We start from the raw sequence: 18408 nt of genomic DNA on the forward strand, positions 1-18408 counted from the left end.
GTATGAAATCTTGATTTTTATTATTATAACATATATAAAATAAATAATTAAGCAATATCACTTAAGAGAAAGAGAGCTGTTTTCACAAATGAGCATGATAGCAACTGTGACATTGATTTTACATAAACGTTCAAAAAACTGAATTTTATTTTTTAAACATTAAAGGGGACCTATAATGCTTCTTTCACAAGATGTAATATAAGCCTCTGGTGTCTCCAGAATGTGTCTGTGAAGTTTCAGCTCAAAATACCCCACAGATCATTTATTATAGCTTGTCAAATTTGCCCTTATTTGGGTGTGAGCAAAAACACACCTTTTTTGTGTGTGTCCCTTTAAATGCAAATGAGCTGCTGCTCCCGGCCCCCTTTCCAGAAGAGGGCGGAGCTTTAACAGCTCACGCTTCGTTTGCTCAACAACAACAAAGCTGGAGAATCTCACGCAGCCAAAATAACGAAAGTGTTCAGCCTTACATTGTTCAAACCGGAGTCGGACACTGATGGAGAGACTCAGGAAGAAGTTACAACTTTTAGAATGAAACTAGATGTTTCTGAATGGTTAGTAGATAAATTTATGTAGTTTCTGTGGAGTTGATTCAACTCATCGACTAGCATGTGCCGTCATGTTAATCTTTTGTGCAAATCCAGCGTTGAATTGACCCTCGTTTGTGAAGCAGTCCGGCGTAAAATGCCAGCATGTCAACAACACTCTACTACAACAACTCTTCCTCTTCTCTAAAGCAGCCCAACATGGCCTCACCCCCTTTGTTGTGTGTTCTCAGGAGTGGGGTTTATGTAAATTTTGGATGTCCTTAGTGATGTCACTAACCCAGGAAGAAGCTCATTGTAGTCCCTACCAGCCGTTTGTTGTAGTCCGTAAACAGAGAATTCTTTAAAAGAAAATATCTCTCTTTGCATTGAACTTTGAGCATCGTAACTCTGCAGATGTTGTTTATGCTCAAACAGCAACATTACACACTAACTAAAGTTAAAAAAATTGAAATCATTATCAAGGACCCCACTTAATCTCAACATTATTTATGTAGTTGTAATTTTACCAATTTAGATGGAGATTCTGTGCCACCTCTGCAGTGCAATGTATTTATTGAATATAAAACATTTCTAAGGCAGTAAATGCTGATGTTTTAGATGAATTTAAGGGGGTTGCTGGTATGGCCTTGGTCTTGATCTTGGTCTCGGTCATGTCTTGGTCTCAACACACACTGGACTTGGTCTCGGTTTAGGTGGTTTTGACTGCAACACTAGTCTTGTGATGGTGCAAATCAGAACAGACAGAGGCACCAACTCTTTTCTCCAGGCAAAATCACAACACTCCATTCACGCTCCACCCACATAATCCAAAGGGCCGTGTGTGTGTATGTGGACAGGTAGGTGTCTGTGTGTCTATCTTTCACCTGTCTTCCTTCCTTCCCTCCCCCTCCATCATAATATTTCCCCCTCTCAGCGTTAATGGAGTAACGGATGGAACGAGCGAGATCATGAGTGATGGTGATCTGCTCTGGTGTCCCCATGTGTGTGTGTGTTTGTGTGTGTGTGTGTGTTAATGTGTGAGAGTGTTTGTCACAGTGTGTTAAAAGCATCTCTGGCACTCTCAGGTGTGCACAGACCGTTCCAGCCTTGACTTTTGCCTTGAATCAGCAAAGCCGCCATATTTTGGCAGACATTTTGCTGTAATAAAAGAAATAAATAGAACATACTGGCACTTCAGATATTTTAAATGACAGCGAATGGTGCTTGTAAATTAAAACATCCTGGCGATTAAACAAATAGTTCGTCAGACAAACGAAATTGTCAATTCAAACCCATATTCTGTTTTTAATGAGTAAATAATGACCTAGTTTTCCTTTTGGGGTGAACTATTCCCACTGACCTCTTTCCAGACGAAGCCCTGATCCGGCGGTGTAAAATCCATTCAATTTCACCTCATTTAGTTGATTCGCTTCCCCCCTTTGTGGCGCTTTAGTGTCGTACACTAATTTAATGGCTTGCCACGTGCCGGCTTCTTCATATCTAGCGTCTGCGGTTTTATGGGATCAATTTATTTGTTATGTACATGTGCTGGCAAGATAAACGCCTCTGTGCTCCGCCAATTTTGGGGGATAAATTGCAGGCAGGAACGGGAGGGGCGAATCTATCGGCTCACAGAAAAATAAAGGATGGCTCCCATTTGTTCTGTTCGCGGTGGTCCGAGATCAGCTGTTTGTTTCCATATCCTCCCAAGCGCTGACTCAGGATCAGTCGGAGTGATTTAGTGGCCGCGGTCTGAGGAATGACTGAGCGCTCGGATCAGTTTTGTTTGCTTGGCAGAATGCAGTGAGGGATGGAAAAGCAGGCCCGGGATCAGATGTTGGGCTGATTTAGAGCTGAGAGGGCACCGTTATACCTGGAGAGAGCTGTCCGTTTGTATTCCCATTCATCTCGTAGCAGTTGCTCGACTGGTGCATGCAGCCTTGAAGGTACACAGCCTGCTTGATGTTGACTTTGCTTATAGAACCTATAAAGCTGCACTTTATGTTCATATACAAACAACAAAAAACACTTATATATGCTACCTTTCAAAAGTTTGATGTCGGTAAAATATTTAAATGTTTTTGAAAGAAGCCTCTTCTGCTCACCAATGCTGCATTTATTTGATTAAAAATACAGTAAAATTGTGAAATATTTTTACAATTTAAAAGAATATGTGAATATATTGTAAAATGTAATTTATTCCTGTGATCAAAGCTGAATTTTCAGCATCATTACTCCAGTCTTCAGTGTCACATGATCCTTCAGAAATCATTCTAATATGATGATTTGCTGCTCAAGAAACATTTCTGATTATTATCAATGTTGAAAACAGTTGTGCTGCTTCATATTTTTGTGGAAACTGTGATAACTTTTTTGCAGGATTTTTTTTGATCAATAGAAAGTTCAAAAGAACAGCATTTGTTTGAAATAGAAAGATTTTGTAGCATTATAAATGTCACTTTTGATCAATTTAACAGGTCACACTTTAGTTTAGGGTCAAATTCGTACTATTAACTATGACTTTTCCCTCAATAAACCCCTAATTACTGCTTATTAATAGTAAGGTAGTTTAAGTTTAGGTATTGGGTAGGATTATGTGATGTAGAATATTGTCATGCAGAATAAGGCTAATATGTGCTTTATAAGTATTAATAAACAGCTAATAGTAATATGCATGCTAATAAGCAACTAGTTCATAGTAAGAATTGGACCCTAAACTAAAGTTTTACCTTTTAATGCATCCTTGCTGAATAAAAACTAAATAAGAACCCAGACCTTTCTAGTTAGATATGCCTAAAACCAAGAAAAAATATCAATAATGTAAGCATTATGTAAGTGACTTGGCAGGAACGCTTGAGACTGGCATAAATATCTAGCTGTTTAAATATTAATGCATCTTAAAACTAGACAGCAAGTTTTTTATGTTTTATTTTAGCCATTTTAATGAATGAGTAATGAAACGACCTTGGAATGTAAATTCTTAAAAACAAGGTACAGTATAAACAAAAGCATCTCACTTTTAATTGTTTTGCATGCTTTTTTCATGTTTTTATACTTCTAAGAGCAAGTAATTTGCATTTATTAATCAAGAAATAAAGGTAAATTGATTTAAATTGTATTGTAATGAAGTAAGAAAAGGGCAACACTTTACAATAAGGTCTGATTTTTTTAACATTATTTAATGCATTAACTAACATGAACTAACAACGAGCAATGTATTTTTACAGCATTTATTAACTTTGTTAATGTTGGTTAATAAAAATCTTCATGTTCATGTTAGTTCACAGTGCATTAACTAATGATTAGATATGACTTGATCTTAAAAATGTATGTGAATGTTAAAAAAAAAAAAAACTAAGATTAATACATGCTGTAGAAGTATTGTTCTTTGTTAGTTCATGTTAACTGATGTGTTTAACTAATGTTATCTAAAGAAAACTTATTATAAAGTGCTACCAATAAAAAAATAGAATTCAGAAATAAAATGTACAGTATTTAATGGGAATCAAACCCTTGACCTCAGCATTGTTTCCTTCCTTAAAAATACAAAAAAGTGTAATTAAGTTGAATTAGAGTCAAGCTATATTCATCATTAAATTCTTTGAGCTATAGAAACGTTTGCATCCACATGTAAAATTAATGTAAGGTTTAAGATAAAAGTCTGTTTGAAATAAGTTTGCAAAGCTGCACTAGTTACTGTCTAGTTTTAAAATCCATTAATATTTTAGCAGCAAGATATACATGCTAGAGTTCTTCTTACCGAATCATTTTTGCATATGGAGGTGGCAGAATTTTTTGCTTGATTTTGAAAAATTGCTACATTTAAATGTTTTGCTGGTTTCAACATATTTTTCAGAACGTTGAGTCTTGTGCGAGAGAGGCGAAAGTGACTTCTTAACATCCTCCCTTGTGTCTGTTATCTGTTATCCTCCTTTTCCTTCTATCGTTTCATCCATAGAGGACGACGCAATCGCTTCTGCTGCTTTGTTGAGGAATGCCTCTAAAAGCAAAACAGAGTTGTGTCAGGAAAAATCCTGCTCGGCGTGAGAGAATGCCAAGTCTCGCAGGTAACAGCCGTGTGTGTTTGCTTTCAGCACAATCTCAGGCCCAGATGTCTTCCCTAAGGTGTTTTTGAGCTCTTATATGAGCATGTGCTTTATTGCTGTGTCATTTCCATCCGGGACTGGAAATCTGCATTTGGAATCCAGTAAGGCTGAAAAATTTTAACGCAGTCATAAAAACAAGCTCATTTTGATGAGGAAAAGTCACCTCATGCACTAATTCATGAGGAATATGATGTATAAACGTGTTTCAGCTGTAAATTGAGAAGGTTAACTGTATACTTTCAGTTTATGGAAGTCATTTTTGCAGGACTGCTGCTTGAATTCATAATGTGAGAAATGCATGTGAGATGGTTGCTAGGGCGTTATGAGTGGTTGCTAGGTTTTTCACCTGTTTTATCATGCTGAAGTTTAATTCTTAGTGAAACAGGTTTGATTGGTAACACTTTATTTTAAGGTCCCATTAGTTAATATATTAACTAAAATTAGCAATGAGCAATACATTCTGAACTTTATTAATTTTTGTTAGCGTTACTCTTCATTGTTGGTTCATGTTCAGCTCAGGTCCATTAAATTATATTAACAGATACTTTAACTTTTGATTTCAATGTACACTGGAAAAAAAATTGTGTACAAACAATTTTCACTAAGTACAAAGAAACGAGTAACTATGGAAGCTTGTTTCTGCCATTGAATTAAAATGAAAAAGGTAATTGCGACTTTTTATCTCACAATTCAGACTTTTTTTTCTCAGAATTGCGAGTTTATATCTCGTTACAAAGTCAGAATTGCGAGATATAAAGTCAGAATTGCATGATATAAAGTCAGAAAATTGTGAGATATAAAGTCATAATTGCGAGATATAAAGTCAGAATTGAGGTATAAAGTCAGAATTGCGAGATATAAAGTCAGAATTGCGAGATATAAGGTCAGAAAATTGCGAGAAATAAAGTCAGAATTGCGAGATATAAAGTCAGAATTGCGAGTTATAAAGTCAGAATTGCGAGATATAGTCAGAAAATTGCGAGATATAAAGTCATAATTGCGAGATATAAAGTCAGAATTGAGGTATAAAGTCATAATTGCGAGATATAGTCAGAAAATTGCGAGATATAAAGTCATAATTGCGAGTTATAAAGTCAGAATTGCGAGTTATAAAGTCAGAATTGCGAGATATAAAGTCAGAATTGCATGACATAGTCACAATTCTGACTTCATAAATCACAATTGCGAGTTTATATCCCGTAATTCTGACTTTTTTCTTGCAATTCTGATATTTTTCCTGACAATTGCGAGTTTATATCTCGAGTTATAAACTCAGAATTGCGTGATATAAAGTTTTTTCTTTCTTGCCTTTTTTTCTCGCAATTGGGTCAGGTCTTTGCGAAGGGTCAATCGCAAGCTTATACAGTATCTCACAATTCTGACTTTATAACTCGCTGTTGCGAGTTTATATCACACAATTCTGAGAAAAAAAGTCAGAATTGTGAGATAAAAAGTCACAATTACCTTTTTTATTTTTTATTCAGCAGCAGAAACTATTTTGAAGTAGAAAGACTGATATTTTCTTGTTAAAAGTACTCCAACAATCTTTGTTTTGTTTACAGCTTTGAAAAATCATTTTTTACGGTCTGTTAGTAAATGTTGAAATTTTATATTTAAGTAAGGAATAATTGACTCCAGGCCTTTGAATTATTATAAAAATAATGCAGGTGGTAATGTGCTCATGACACAATGCAGAGAAATAGTTTGTCATTTTAGTTGGTTCTTTTGCTGATGTAGCTGTAAGGACCTTTGAAATAACTGAAATCATTTGTTGGAATGATATGAAACTGTAATGCGGTCAAAACCTGCCTGGAACTACTTTAGCCGTGGGTTTACTGGAAAATAATTCTACACCTTAGAACGTTCATCAACCAATCAGAATCAAGCATTCAGCAGCCCTGTAGTACAACTAATGCTGCATCCCTTCATTATTATTGTGTTAGTTACGGTCATCCTGTCACTGTTTAAACTGCCTGTCAATCATAATGTTAGTTAAAATCCTCCACGTTCAATTTCATTTAAATTCTTACTGTATCAGAGAGAAATGTATTGATCTGGTAATTGATCTGGCAGTCGTGGGTCTTTCATGCAGAGAACTCTCCTCGTGTGTTTGCATAATAATGCATTAAAAAGTTAATGACCAAATGTATCTTTATAAAAGTTCACAATGTTGCTGCAGATGAAATATAATGTGGATAATATTGATGCTAATTATTAATCATGAGTCAAACCCCTCTCTACTTAACTGCCAGTCTCGCATGTCCGCCATGTTTGTAGTTTTTAACAGTTTTTATTTGTGTTTGTAGTTCTAGTTGTGCAAGGATCTGCACTTCTGATTCTGACCATAAATAGTTGACAATCTGGGTATCTTTGGAATACTCATTTCAAAATACTATGATTTGGGACACTCATTTTAATTTTGAATACTATTTATGCAAAATAGGAAGATTAATAAATGCTTTAGAAGTATCATTGTTAGTTCATCTTAATGTAAATAACTAATGCTAACAATGGAACCTTATTGTAAAGTGTGATTTGATTAATAGTAATAGATGCTTGACTTGGCAAACGTCACTAATTTCATTAAAGGTAATGTCTGTAAATGTGAAATCAGCACATGGATATGCATATGAGCTTGTGTAAGTGTGAAGACATACGCTGTAAAGTCTTTGTTTCATTGATTTCTGGTCTAATTCTCCCTCCGGCTGCAGGAACGAGCTGAACTCGACAGGAGGAGGAACAAACTCTGATGATAGATTTACACCCCCTCCAAACGCTGACCTTTTAATCTCACTGTTGTTCTGTTGCCAAGGCGACGTTCTTGCGACCCTCTCTGGTCCGAACGGAGCCTTCGAGAAAATCCCAGAGCATCCCGCCCACCCTTTAGCCGCCTTTGTGATGATTATGTGGCCGTTTGATCGTGTTTACCTGCCGAGACCTCACTGGAGGAGGAAAATGGAAGCTTAAAATGGATTTCATACAACATCGGCCTGCAGCCACAGGCGTTGATTGACAGCTGTGTTCTTAAAATAAAGGTCCTTTAGTGGCATTGATGGTTCCATGAAGAACCTTTAACATCCAGGGAACCTTTCCATTCCACGAAAGTTTCTTTATAGTGGAAAAACATTCTTTAAATTATTAAAATGTTCTTCACACTAAGAAAAATGAAAAGTTCTTTGGGGAGCCAAAAATTTTTTTTTCTATGGTATCGTTGCAAAAACCAGGTAGGTCTGACCCCCTACACTCTTAAAAGGATTCAAAAGGTTAAAACCTATACCTGATGTAGAGTTAAATGGCTTTTCTTTCATTTTTGCTGTGATAATTAGGGCGTACCAGCTTTTAGTAGCACATACATTTTCAATTCTTTCCCCGCCATTGATGGAATTTTCCGTCATTTATGACACAATGCTTCGCCACCATTGGCGGAATTTTCCAGCAATCCATGTTTTCACTGTTATACGGTAGGGGGCGCTTTTACGCATCTTCTGAAAGAGTACAGAATCGTATCAAAACACAGGTGAAGAAGAAGCTTAAAAAAAGCGATAGAAGCATTGCTTATGCACATGTAAAATAAAATGGTCATTAAACATATAAATCAGCATATAAATCAAAACTGCCCAACATTACTCAATAAAATGTCGACCCAGGACGAGGTATAAGACTGTGAAGCTTTGCTTTGTAGTCCTTCATTTGGTAAAAAGAATTAGAAATTTTTACTAAAATGTGTGGAGTACCGCAAGGCTCAGTACTAGGACCGTTGCTTTTCACCCTATACATGCTACCCTTGGTAGAAATCATTAGGAAGCATGGCGTTAGTTTTCACTGTTACTCTGATGATACTCAGCTCTATATTTCTTCGTGCCCTGACAAAACTTACTAATTCACAAAATTAACAGAATGTACAGCTGATATAAAAAATTGGATGCGCAGCGCAGAACGCAAGGGTCTCGAGACGCGCTTTTGAGATGTGATGCAATAATGACAATAACGGAAATAATAGAAATAGGCAAACAACAGAATAGATAGAAACTATTTTTGACATGGAACAAGAAAATAATTGCACTGGCTATGTTGCCGTCAAATAAAACAGTTGCCAACTTGCTACTGTAAACAGAAGCCTGCAACACTTGCCCCACCTCCAAGTTCTTCTGATTGGTCCACTGTTTTGGAGCTGACATTGATGAGCGGCACTGCGTGTAAAAGTTGAAATTCTTTTAACTTGACATGGTGTCTTAAAAACACGGCGCTCATGTGCGAGGCACTGCAAAAGACGCAAAAGGTGTTTACCTAGAAAAACAATGGAAAAGAAGCGCATTGGAATAGAAAAACGCGTTCTGTGTGAATGGCCCCTAACACTTGATGGCTGCTTTGTTAAAAAAGAACAAAAATCCATTTTTGCTTTCCCAAAGAACATTTTCAGTAGTCTACAAGCTTAGAAATAATATATTTTTAAAGGAATTAAAGGGGGTTTTCACAGCAGTGCCATAGAAGAACCACTTCAGTTTCCTCAAAGAACTTTTCAGCTATCAGTTCTCAAAAGAACCATTTTTTCTTAATGTCAAAAACTTTTAAATAATCTAAAGGATTTTTCCCACTATAAAAAACCTTTTGTGGAATGGAAAGGTTCTGTGGAAGTTAAAGGTTCTTAATGGAACAATCAATGCCAAATTAAAGAACCTTTATTTTTAAGAATGAGGATATTAGAGGTTCCTTTTGGAGCCATAATGCAATGCCAATTAAAAAATTGCATTCACTTTAAAGAGTGGAAATGTCATTGGTGTTGTTCTGAAATCAGTTCCTTGTTTCATGTTTAAATTCTGCATTCGGCTTCACCATATTCCCTCAGATGAACCGTATAATCCTGGAGGTTTCGTGTTTTCAAAAGGATCGTCGCTCTTGCACTTCTGCTATTTCTGTCTCTGTGTTATATTTCTGTGCTGTTGTGCTTGTGAAGTTGAGAAAGCCCAGCACAGACACCGACAGTGACCCAATTACCCTGAATTGTTCAACCTCGCTGAAGGCCTTATTACTACACCCTGAGACTAAACCTCTCAAGGAAACACATTCATCATGACTGGCACTCTGTTAATGTGATGCACGGTTTAGCCCACAGTAAAACACACAAGCTCTGTTCCAAACCCTAGTGAGATGACTACCTAGTGTAGACCGCCTTGTAAGGCATCATAGGTGTGCTTCTAATGTGAGGGAGTTTCCTAAATGTAGTCTGCCTTCGAAGAGACATCAAATTACCAGAATGCATTGTGTCGAATTCCATGAAAAATAATCAATGCAAGATGGCAGGGTCAGTTTTAAAATAAAAAAATATTTCACAATATTACTGTATTTACTGTATTTTTGATCAAATAAACACAATCTTGGTGAGCAGAAGAGACTTGTTTCAAAAACATTAAAAATATCTTACCAACCCCAACTTTTTACACACACACACACACAAACACACACACAGACACACACACACATTTAATCAAATAAATAATGTACTATATTGTAAAAATACACCCATTATTTTTCAGCTTATTGCATTAGATAAATTATTTAGCTGATGCACATTGTTATCGATTTCATTTAGTTGCATTATATTTGACTTGCATTTCATATTTTAGAATTCTGCTCACCTTCGAATCACTTATGAGAGTCTATTTCATTTCTGTGTAGGCAGTGTGCATCAAGGCAGCTCTAGAGTTTGGAACAGAGTTGCTGTTTTACTAAAACAAACTTTTGTGTGGTAGTTTTCTGAGGAGGTGTTTTACCTGAGTGTTGATATGCAGAGTAAACAATGGAGAGGAGGAAAATAAAAGTGGGTGAAGTTGCCCAGAGCTCAGTGAACACAAGTGTGTTGTTTGTTTGTGTGTGTGTTGTTTATGTGTGCTGTGTGTGTATGGAGCTGTCGGCAGTTCTTCCTCCACCTATGAACCCACAATCAGACTCCATCGGATCAGCCTGAGGTCTGAAAAGAGAAGGAACAATATGAAGAGAAGCAAGAGGAGAGATACAACTAGTATTTCTGTGTGTGTGTGTGTTTCTATAGACATTATATATATATATATATATATATATATATATATATATATATATATATATATATATATATATATATATATATTTGGAGAGCCTAAATCAATGACTGAAACAGTGAGGTTTAATTCTCTGATGGTTTATTTCATACACACAACGTATATCAACTACAGGTAAACATGTCAGTTGACAATACTGATTTCTCATTTTTAATCAATCTTCATTTTTATGAACCGAGATCTTTTAGTTGATTCTGATTTCAGTTGATGCCACTAAACTTTGTTTGTAGCACGACAGCCATCTAATAATCACACTAAACTGTGTGCTTTGTTACTTTTGATATAAAACAAAGTCTCAGCTTTAATATTCTGTCTTGAATTGTAATTGTAAATAATGTCATATAACATCACATTTACCTCAGAAAAAAGCCAAACAATGTCCATAGTTTGTTAGTTATCTAGAAAAATAACTCTAGAGAGGATTTTGATAAATAACTTCACTAATACATATTCACTACATTTTTGCTTAATCAGTTGTTTTCAGTATTTAAAGGAGTAGTAAGTGATTTCTGAGTCTCGCTGTTGATATTTGAATTCGACACCCAAACAAACACACCCCTCCATTCATTGCTCCGCCCCCTAAATAACGAACACACAGGCAACCAATAACAGCTGGCGAATCAGACAGCTCGCGAAAGTATGAATCAATCAGCTGTGATTCAAAAACAGTATAGCACCGTATCTTGTTTTTGTGAGACAGCAAAAACGTTGGGTTCTGTGTTTTGGTAAAACTTTAATTTCGGTGCATCGCCACTTTTACACTTTTCACGATGAAGAAAAAGTAAGTGAGGATGTAAAACTTACGAACAAACTCTGTTCTGATAAATATTTGTTCTTGGGCAGCTAATATAGTCAGTTACATCACTGTTAGTGGAGTTATAAACTTTAATTCAGTGCATGCAACATCTGCAAACCCTTCTCAGGAACGTCTGTCAGAACACATGAAGACTTCAGCGTCAAACTGCTGTTTCTGATCAGTTGCATCATGAATCTGAAGAAACAACTGAACGGATAATAAAGCTTCTGTCCTGTCCGTCTGTTGTTGTTCTCCAGACTGCTGCATCATCACACACCGTGATGTCATTCATCATGGCGACTCTCCAGTTACACTCGCCACCTTTGAAATCACTTCCACTTTCTTGAAGTGATGAGGATTTCAGTGTCATAAAACAGAAACGTTCTTCTCTTTCCTTTGAACGGCATGTCAGGTGACAAACAAGATTTCACTCAAGCTTTTAGTTACATCAGTTCCCTTAACAGTTTCCCACAATGCACCTTGACAATGTGAATGCATCCTAGAAGTAATAATACCCTAGAAAGCGAGTACACAGAACGTCCGTCATTCACAAAGTTATTTGTTTATATTTTGGCTTATTTGATGGTGTTTTCAGCAGTCAGTGACTGTGAAGTCCCTTGTTTAACTCCACGTTTTACCATGTTTTTACCATGTTACCATTCATTCTGCAGATTTGCCTCCACAATACATGCTGCAGGTGGTGTTTTTTCTAGGGTGTTCGGTGTTGTTTCTGGGTTCAATGCAAAAGACTCCACTATTGATATTCTGGCCTCCTGTCTCGAAGTCTGGGAGTATTTTATTTTATTATTTTAATATTTTTTATATTTTATTTTATTTTAATTAACCTATTTTATTTTATGAACAATTAGTAAATCAGTGGCATATCTCTCCACAACTACCTTCATAATTTGAGTTATCGTTCATGTAGCTCAAGAAGTATATGATGACTCTGAAGATCGGACGAACACCCAATACTTCGGGTTCTGGTACTGATCAAATCCCTTACCACGAGTATGAGTAGTGATATTGACGCTGCCTTAACAAACAACACTAATTCAATTTGTTTGCAGGCGGTTTCATCAGTCTGACCGGGATGAAGTCATGCCATCCGATGTCTGACTGATTTCAGTGATGAATCATATTAGAGCTCTTCTATGACTGACTGAATGTGTGAGACAGGAGCTGCTGTAATGTTCATTTACTTTAGATTGAAGATGGATGGTGTCATCAGGCGGATCTTCCTCCTCTGCATCTCTAATGTTCCTCTTATCAATCTGCATCTCATTCTTTCTTCCTGTTTTTCATTCTAGCACACACATGCACAAACACACACTCCATCAGTATTGTGCTGAATGAGGGAATCTTGGAAATGGGATATATATATATTTACATACTTTTATGTTAGATGCGATTAATCACGATTAATCAATTTGAAAGCACTAATTTTTATTCATTTTATTGAAAGAAACCGTTTCAAATGAAGGGATTGGTTAAAGCGAATGTGCCTCTCCAGCTCTATCTCACAGCAGTCCTGGTGTTTGTTTGAATATATTCCGAGCCGGTAGCAGCTGATTTTACACGAGCTGATTCCTGAAGTGTGTCTCCAGATTTCCTGCTTGAGTCGCTGCGCTCTGTCTCTGGGGATTAAATGCAAAAACTGATTATGAATCAGCACCTCTCATCTAAAGAACATCATGAAAACATTCTAGTCGTATTGATTTAAGCTTCAGCACCTCCAGGCTTCACCTTGAAACAGGTGTCTTGCATCTGACAAAAAATGCGTCAATAACTTCACTGATGCCATCCGTTTCTCATGCCAGGATGTGTTTATTAGTACTGAGGAAAGCATCACTGTTACTATTCAAGAGTTATTGATTGGAACAAACCCATGACCTTGAGAATGATTCCTCATATCATGTGTCTTGTTAAAGAGAGAGGTCTGCTATTACTTATGTAAGCATATCATTTTCACATGCTGGATCTCTTTTACTTGGGTAACCAGCTAGTAACCACCTTTGCATCCACATAGCATCATGTAAAAAACAACTTTGCATCTTTTTTAAGGCAAGATAGTATAAAGGCAAAGCCCATGTTTTTTCATGCACTGATCAATTTTGAGATTTGGGGCTATTTTGCTTCCATAACATGAATTCTTTTAGACTAGTCAAAAGAAATACACAATTAAGTGTTTATTTTATTACACTTTATCTATTTGCATCTGTAGATTTAAATTATAATGCATGTCTTAAAAGGCTGTGAGTTTGAGTCAGAAAGCTTTACATACACCAGTTTTATTATCCATATTCTGAAGGTTTTTACAGACAAGTTTGTTCATATATCATTCACCTGATTTAAATAACATTTTATTCCTAAAAACGTGGTGAAAATTGTTTTTTTCTGGCTGGTAACTATATATGTAACTATATAACTATATGTCATATTGATGTTTTTCTGTCTGACCATTGATGTGTTTGTGGTTTATGATTGCAGCGCCCTATTAAAATGCATTGGGTCCAGACGGCTGGATATCAAACCTCAGACGTCTGTCAGTCAATCAGGTTTTCTCCTGCTGCGGTCAGAGGTGAGACGCTTCAGTGTTCGTGTCTCTCAGCAGCATGTCATGTGTGATATTAAAGTGACGCTGAACCACAGTAATGAAAGACAGATCCTCTGTACTTCTCAAACGCGTCGGCATACAGGCGTATTTGGAGTAAACAGCATGTTTGTGGTCTTTGCCAATGGGCTTGTAAACAACATTTGCTCTCTCTCATCAGTGCCATTGTTTATGCAGTTAACGTCACCTTGTTGATATTTGTTTAGATTTACCATCAGAGCATTATCTCAGTTTAAAGTTGTTGAATCCTCTGATTCCATTCATTCTCCAATATTCCAACTGCAGCCACAACTAGTTTGTTAATGTTCCCAGATTAATATACTTATAAAAGATGTTACAAGTGTGGTTATGCAATTAGCTTAAAGGGGACCTATAATGCCCCTTTTACAAGATGTAATATAAGTCTCTGGTGTCCCCAGAATGTGTCTGTGAAGTTTCAGCTCAAAATACTCTTATTGTAGCTTGTCAAATTTGCCCCTATTTGGGTGTGATCAAAAACACGCCGTTTTTGTGTGTGTCCCTTTAAATGCAAATGAGCTGCTGCTCCCGGCCCCCTTTCCAGAAGAGGGCGGAGCTTTAACAGCTCACGCTTCGGTTGCTCAACAACAACAAAGCTGGAGAATCTCACGCAGCCAAAATGAGGATTGTCAGTAACAGTGTTCAGCCTTACATTGTTCAAACCGGAGTCGACACTGATGGAGAGACTCAGGAAGAAGTTACAACTTTTAGAATGAAACTGGACGTTTCTGAATGGTTAGTGGATACATTTATGTAGTTGCTGTGGAGTTGATTCAACTCATCGACTAGCATGTGCCGTCATGTTAATCTTTTGTGCAAATCCAGCGTTGAATTGACCCTCGTTTGTGAAGCAGTCCGGAGTAAAATGACAGCATGTCAACAACACTCTACTACAACATTTCGGACATGCAGATGCTTGATCTAATGAGTCACATATGAGTGTCCAAATACTTTTAGGACCACTGTATGCCACTATACTATATACTTCTAATTTTTGTATCTCTTTTGCTCAAGTATGCACAAATGAGATTCATACTAGTCTTCTCTGTGTCATACTGGGATCTGCTATTAAAATATAAATCAGGAGGAATGAGGAATATGTCAGTATCAGTTGGACGCATGGCTTAACAGAGGAGATGATAATATTAACATGGATATTATGGCAAATTTACACTGCAAAGAGGTGCAAAAGTGTTTCTGAAGTGGCATAATGCTACTCAGAGATGTCTTAAATTTATTTACACCACAATTACAACTCTATACCAGTCCCTCCAGTTTTCCACGATTCCACAATTGCAGAACACAATGCAAAATCAACAAAAAGAAAAAAAATTTCTAGCGATCCTGCATAATCCGCCATTTAACAGCAAAATAATCGTGAAAAGTGCAGTGCTACTTAAAGTTATTGACACGTTAGTGAAAGAAAAAGAGTTAAGCACAATAAGCCACAAAAAACTCACGCATCCAAAGCGCACACGCAGAATGCCGACTGTCGCGTGTTTGAATGGTCAAATGAACACAGAGTTGTGTCAAAATGCTGGTTTTGGTGACTATTCACGCAAACACAGTCGGTTATGACATAAGTGAATGTAAACAGCTGGGAGAAAATCAATACATTGAATCAGTGCATTCGGTCTTAAAGTGACAGCAGCCTAATTTACCTTATCTTGCTTAAAAGCTGTGTGTCAGAATTTGGTAAGATACAAAAACAAACAAGTTTTTTTTTTTTTTTTGCATTTTTTTATTCTGTCATGTATGACTACAATCTAGTGTCATACATAATATGGTAAAAAAAAAAAAAAAAAATCCACAAAGTTCTGGAAATTACCGCCACAAAATCACTCATTTTGACTACAATTATATCATAAAATATATTATAAAATAGAATAAATTTATCATAGAATATCTGGCTATAAAATGGAGAAATTATGATTTAAAGATGCCTGTTAGATTGTTAGGAGCTTGCCTTTATTAATATTCAGCAGCAGACAAAGAGCTTAATGCCTCAGAGAAAGAGTTAGATAGTCTCAATGTTTGTGTGAGTCAGACAGAGAGGGAGCATGAATGAGAGAGAGCAAGTGTGTGTGTTTGTGCTGAGACACAAAGAGCGAATTCATCCTTTCAGACCTTCAAGTGTGTGACTCATCCATTACATCCAATACTGTGTTCCAAAACCTAGTGAGCTGCCTATATAGACAGCATTTTAAGGCATCAGAGACTCCCAATAAGAAGGCTAAAAGTTTCAAAATGTAGGAAGCAAGAGTAAAGCAAAAGTAAAGCAATCCCAGAATGCACTCAGCAGTGATGTAAACTGTTGACCAAAATCAATCATCAAAGCATTTCATCCAATATTTGTGTGAATTGGACTTGTATTTTTATGCTGTTTATAATATCACATTGTTAGCTTGTTACCCTTTTGAATTGATTGTGAATATGTAGAGTCTGCCAGATCGACCTCTTGTGAGGTTTCATATCAGTTAGACACTAGGTGCCTATGTTATGGTGCCCCTAAAGGGATATGGTGATAGTAAATAAATTATATGGGAGGAAAAATTACATTTCAATGCTTTTGTTCGCTCGCAAAACTATTGCGTTCCACTGAGAAAATGTGCATTCGCTCACAAAACGCAAATGTTTTGCAAGAAAATGCAAAGTTTCTCTACATGGGAGCACAATAGTTTCGTGAGAGAATGCAAAGTTTTCTTCCCATCTCATATTTTTTCCCCCTTAGGCACTCCGTACTATGTAGACAGCGAGGCAGCTAACTGTGTTTGGGAACAGAGCAACATCTAGGACATCATGCAGAGGTGAATTATTGAAATGTACTGGACGAGTCTGAGGACAGGTGCTGTACGCCTAGAGGAACCACATCCACAGACATTATTCAAAGAGTTAATATCATAGAAGATCTCCAATTCACATAATAATACTGATGACAGAGATGACATTTGAGAGGTTAAAAATGCAGCCTGTTTAACTGTAAGAATCAGAAGATGGAAAATTGGTCCTAAAAACTAAATTATGACTCTTTTTGGTACAAGGAACTTTGACTAACATTATAAGAGAACATAAGATGAGTTTCTTTTATTTGTTCAGCTTGCTTGCATCACCCTGGTTTAATCTGCAGGTTTGTTTTCCACGCAGGAGATCCTCCGGTCTGTCTGACAGTGAGGTACACGCGCTTCAGAAAAGCACAGAGGGGAACATCTCAGCATGAGGAAGATGCCAGAATACAACTGTGTCATCTCAACACAGATGTTTTGTGAGTGTATGCCAAAAATAAAATATCCTCTCTTTTGCCATTCCAGGAATAAATCAAGCTGAGCTGACAAAGACTAGCCTCACAGGGTGTTTGACTGCTGCGTTTGAGTCTTTAAAAGAAAGTTTGATACCACTAGTACACACTTTTTAGGCTGCATTACTTACAACAGTAGCTGGAAACAATGACTGTACAGATATTGTTCAAAAGTTTGGGGTCAGTAAGAGGTTTTTGAAAGAAATTAATATTTTTATTTAAGCAAGGATTCATTAAAATGGTCATAAGTGACAGTACAGACATTACAAATGATTTCTATTTCAAAAATGTTGAACTTTAAACTTTAAGAATCTTGAAAAAATGTATCAGTTTCCAAAAAAATATGAACTGTTTTCAACTTTGATAATAATCAGAAATGTTTCTTGAGCAGCAAATCAGCATATTAGAATGATTTCTGAAGGATCATGTGACACTGAAGACTGGAGTAATGATGCTGAAAATTCAGCTTTGATCACAGGAATAAAATAAAATTTAATATATATTAAAATAGAAAACAGTTACTTTAAATTGTAAAAAATATTTCAAATTATTTCTGTTTTTACTGTATTTTTGATCAAATAAATGAAGTCTTGGTGAGCAGAAGAGACTTACCGACCCCGATAGCTCAGTCAGGGTTATTATCCTTAACTAAAACAAAACAAAAAATGAAATAAACGTTAACTGAAAGAGAATAAAGTATAAAAATAACTTGCATTTGTGTTTAATTCAGTTAGTTGCAACATCTTTTTTTGTCTAGTTTAAGTTGTAGTACTAAAAATATATATTTTTTTACTAAAAAAGAAAATGAAAAAAGAAAATTTATCATATAAAAATTAAAAATATAAATAAAAACCATAATAGTATCAATAATACTAAAATATCATTGGGCGGAATAAGTTATTAAAACAATTTTTGTCCATAGAATAACATGCACAATAAGACCAGAAACATGAATAG

At 36.2% G+C, this 18408-nt stretch overlaps 1 long non-coding RNA gene across 1 annotated transcript in view; it reads left to right on the forward strand.

Moving 5' to 3' along the window:
* LOC127502893 (uncharacterized) overlaps positions 1 to 17553 on the forward strand; it is a 73491-nt gene extending 55938 nt beyond the window's left edge. Inside the window, exons 3-5 of the long non-coding RNA XR_007926952.1 lie at positions 14015 to 14105; positions 16888 to 16963; positions 17301 to 17553. This is a non-coding gene — a long non-coding RNA (uncharacterized LOC127502893). The remainder of the gene's footprint in view (positions 1 to 14014; positions 14106 to 16887; positions 16964 to 17300) is intronic.
* The last annotated feature ends 855 nt before the right edge of the window (positions 17554 to 18408 follow it).

The sequence above is a fragment of the Ctenopharyngodon idella genome, chromosome 20, assembly GCF_019924925.1.
Source record: "Ctenopharyngodon idella isolate HZGC_01 chromosome 20, HZGC01, whole genome shotgun sequence".
Lineage (NCBI taxonomy): Eukaryota > Metazoa > Chordata > Actinopteri > Cypriniformes > Xenocyprididae > Ctenopharyngodon > Ctenopharyngodon idella.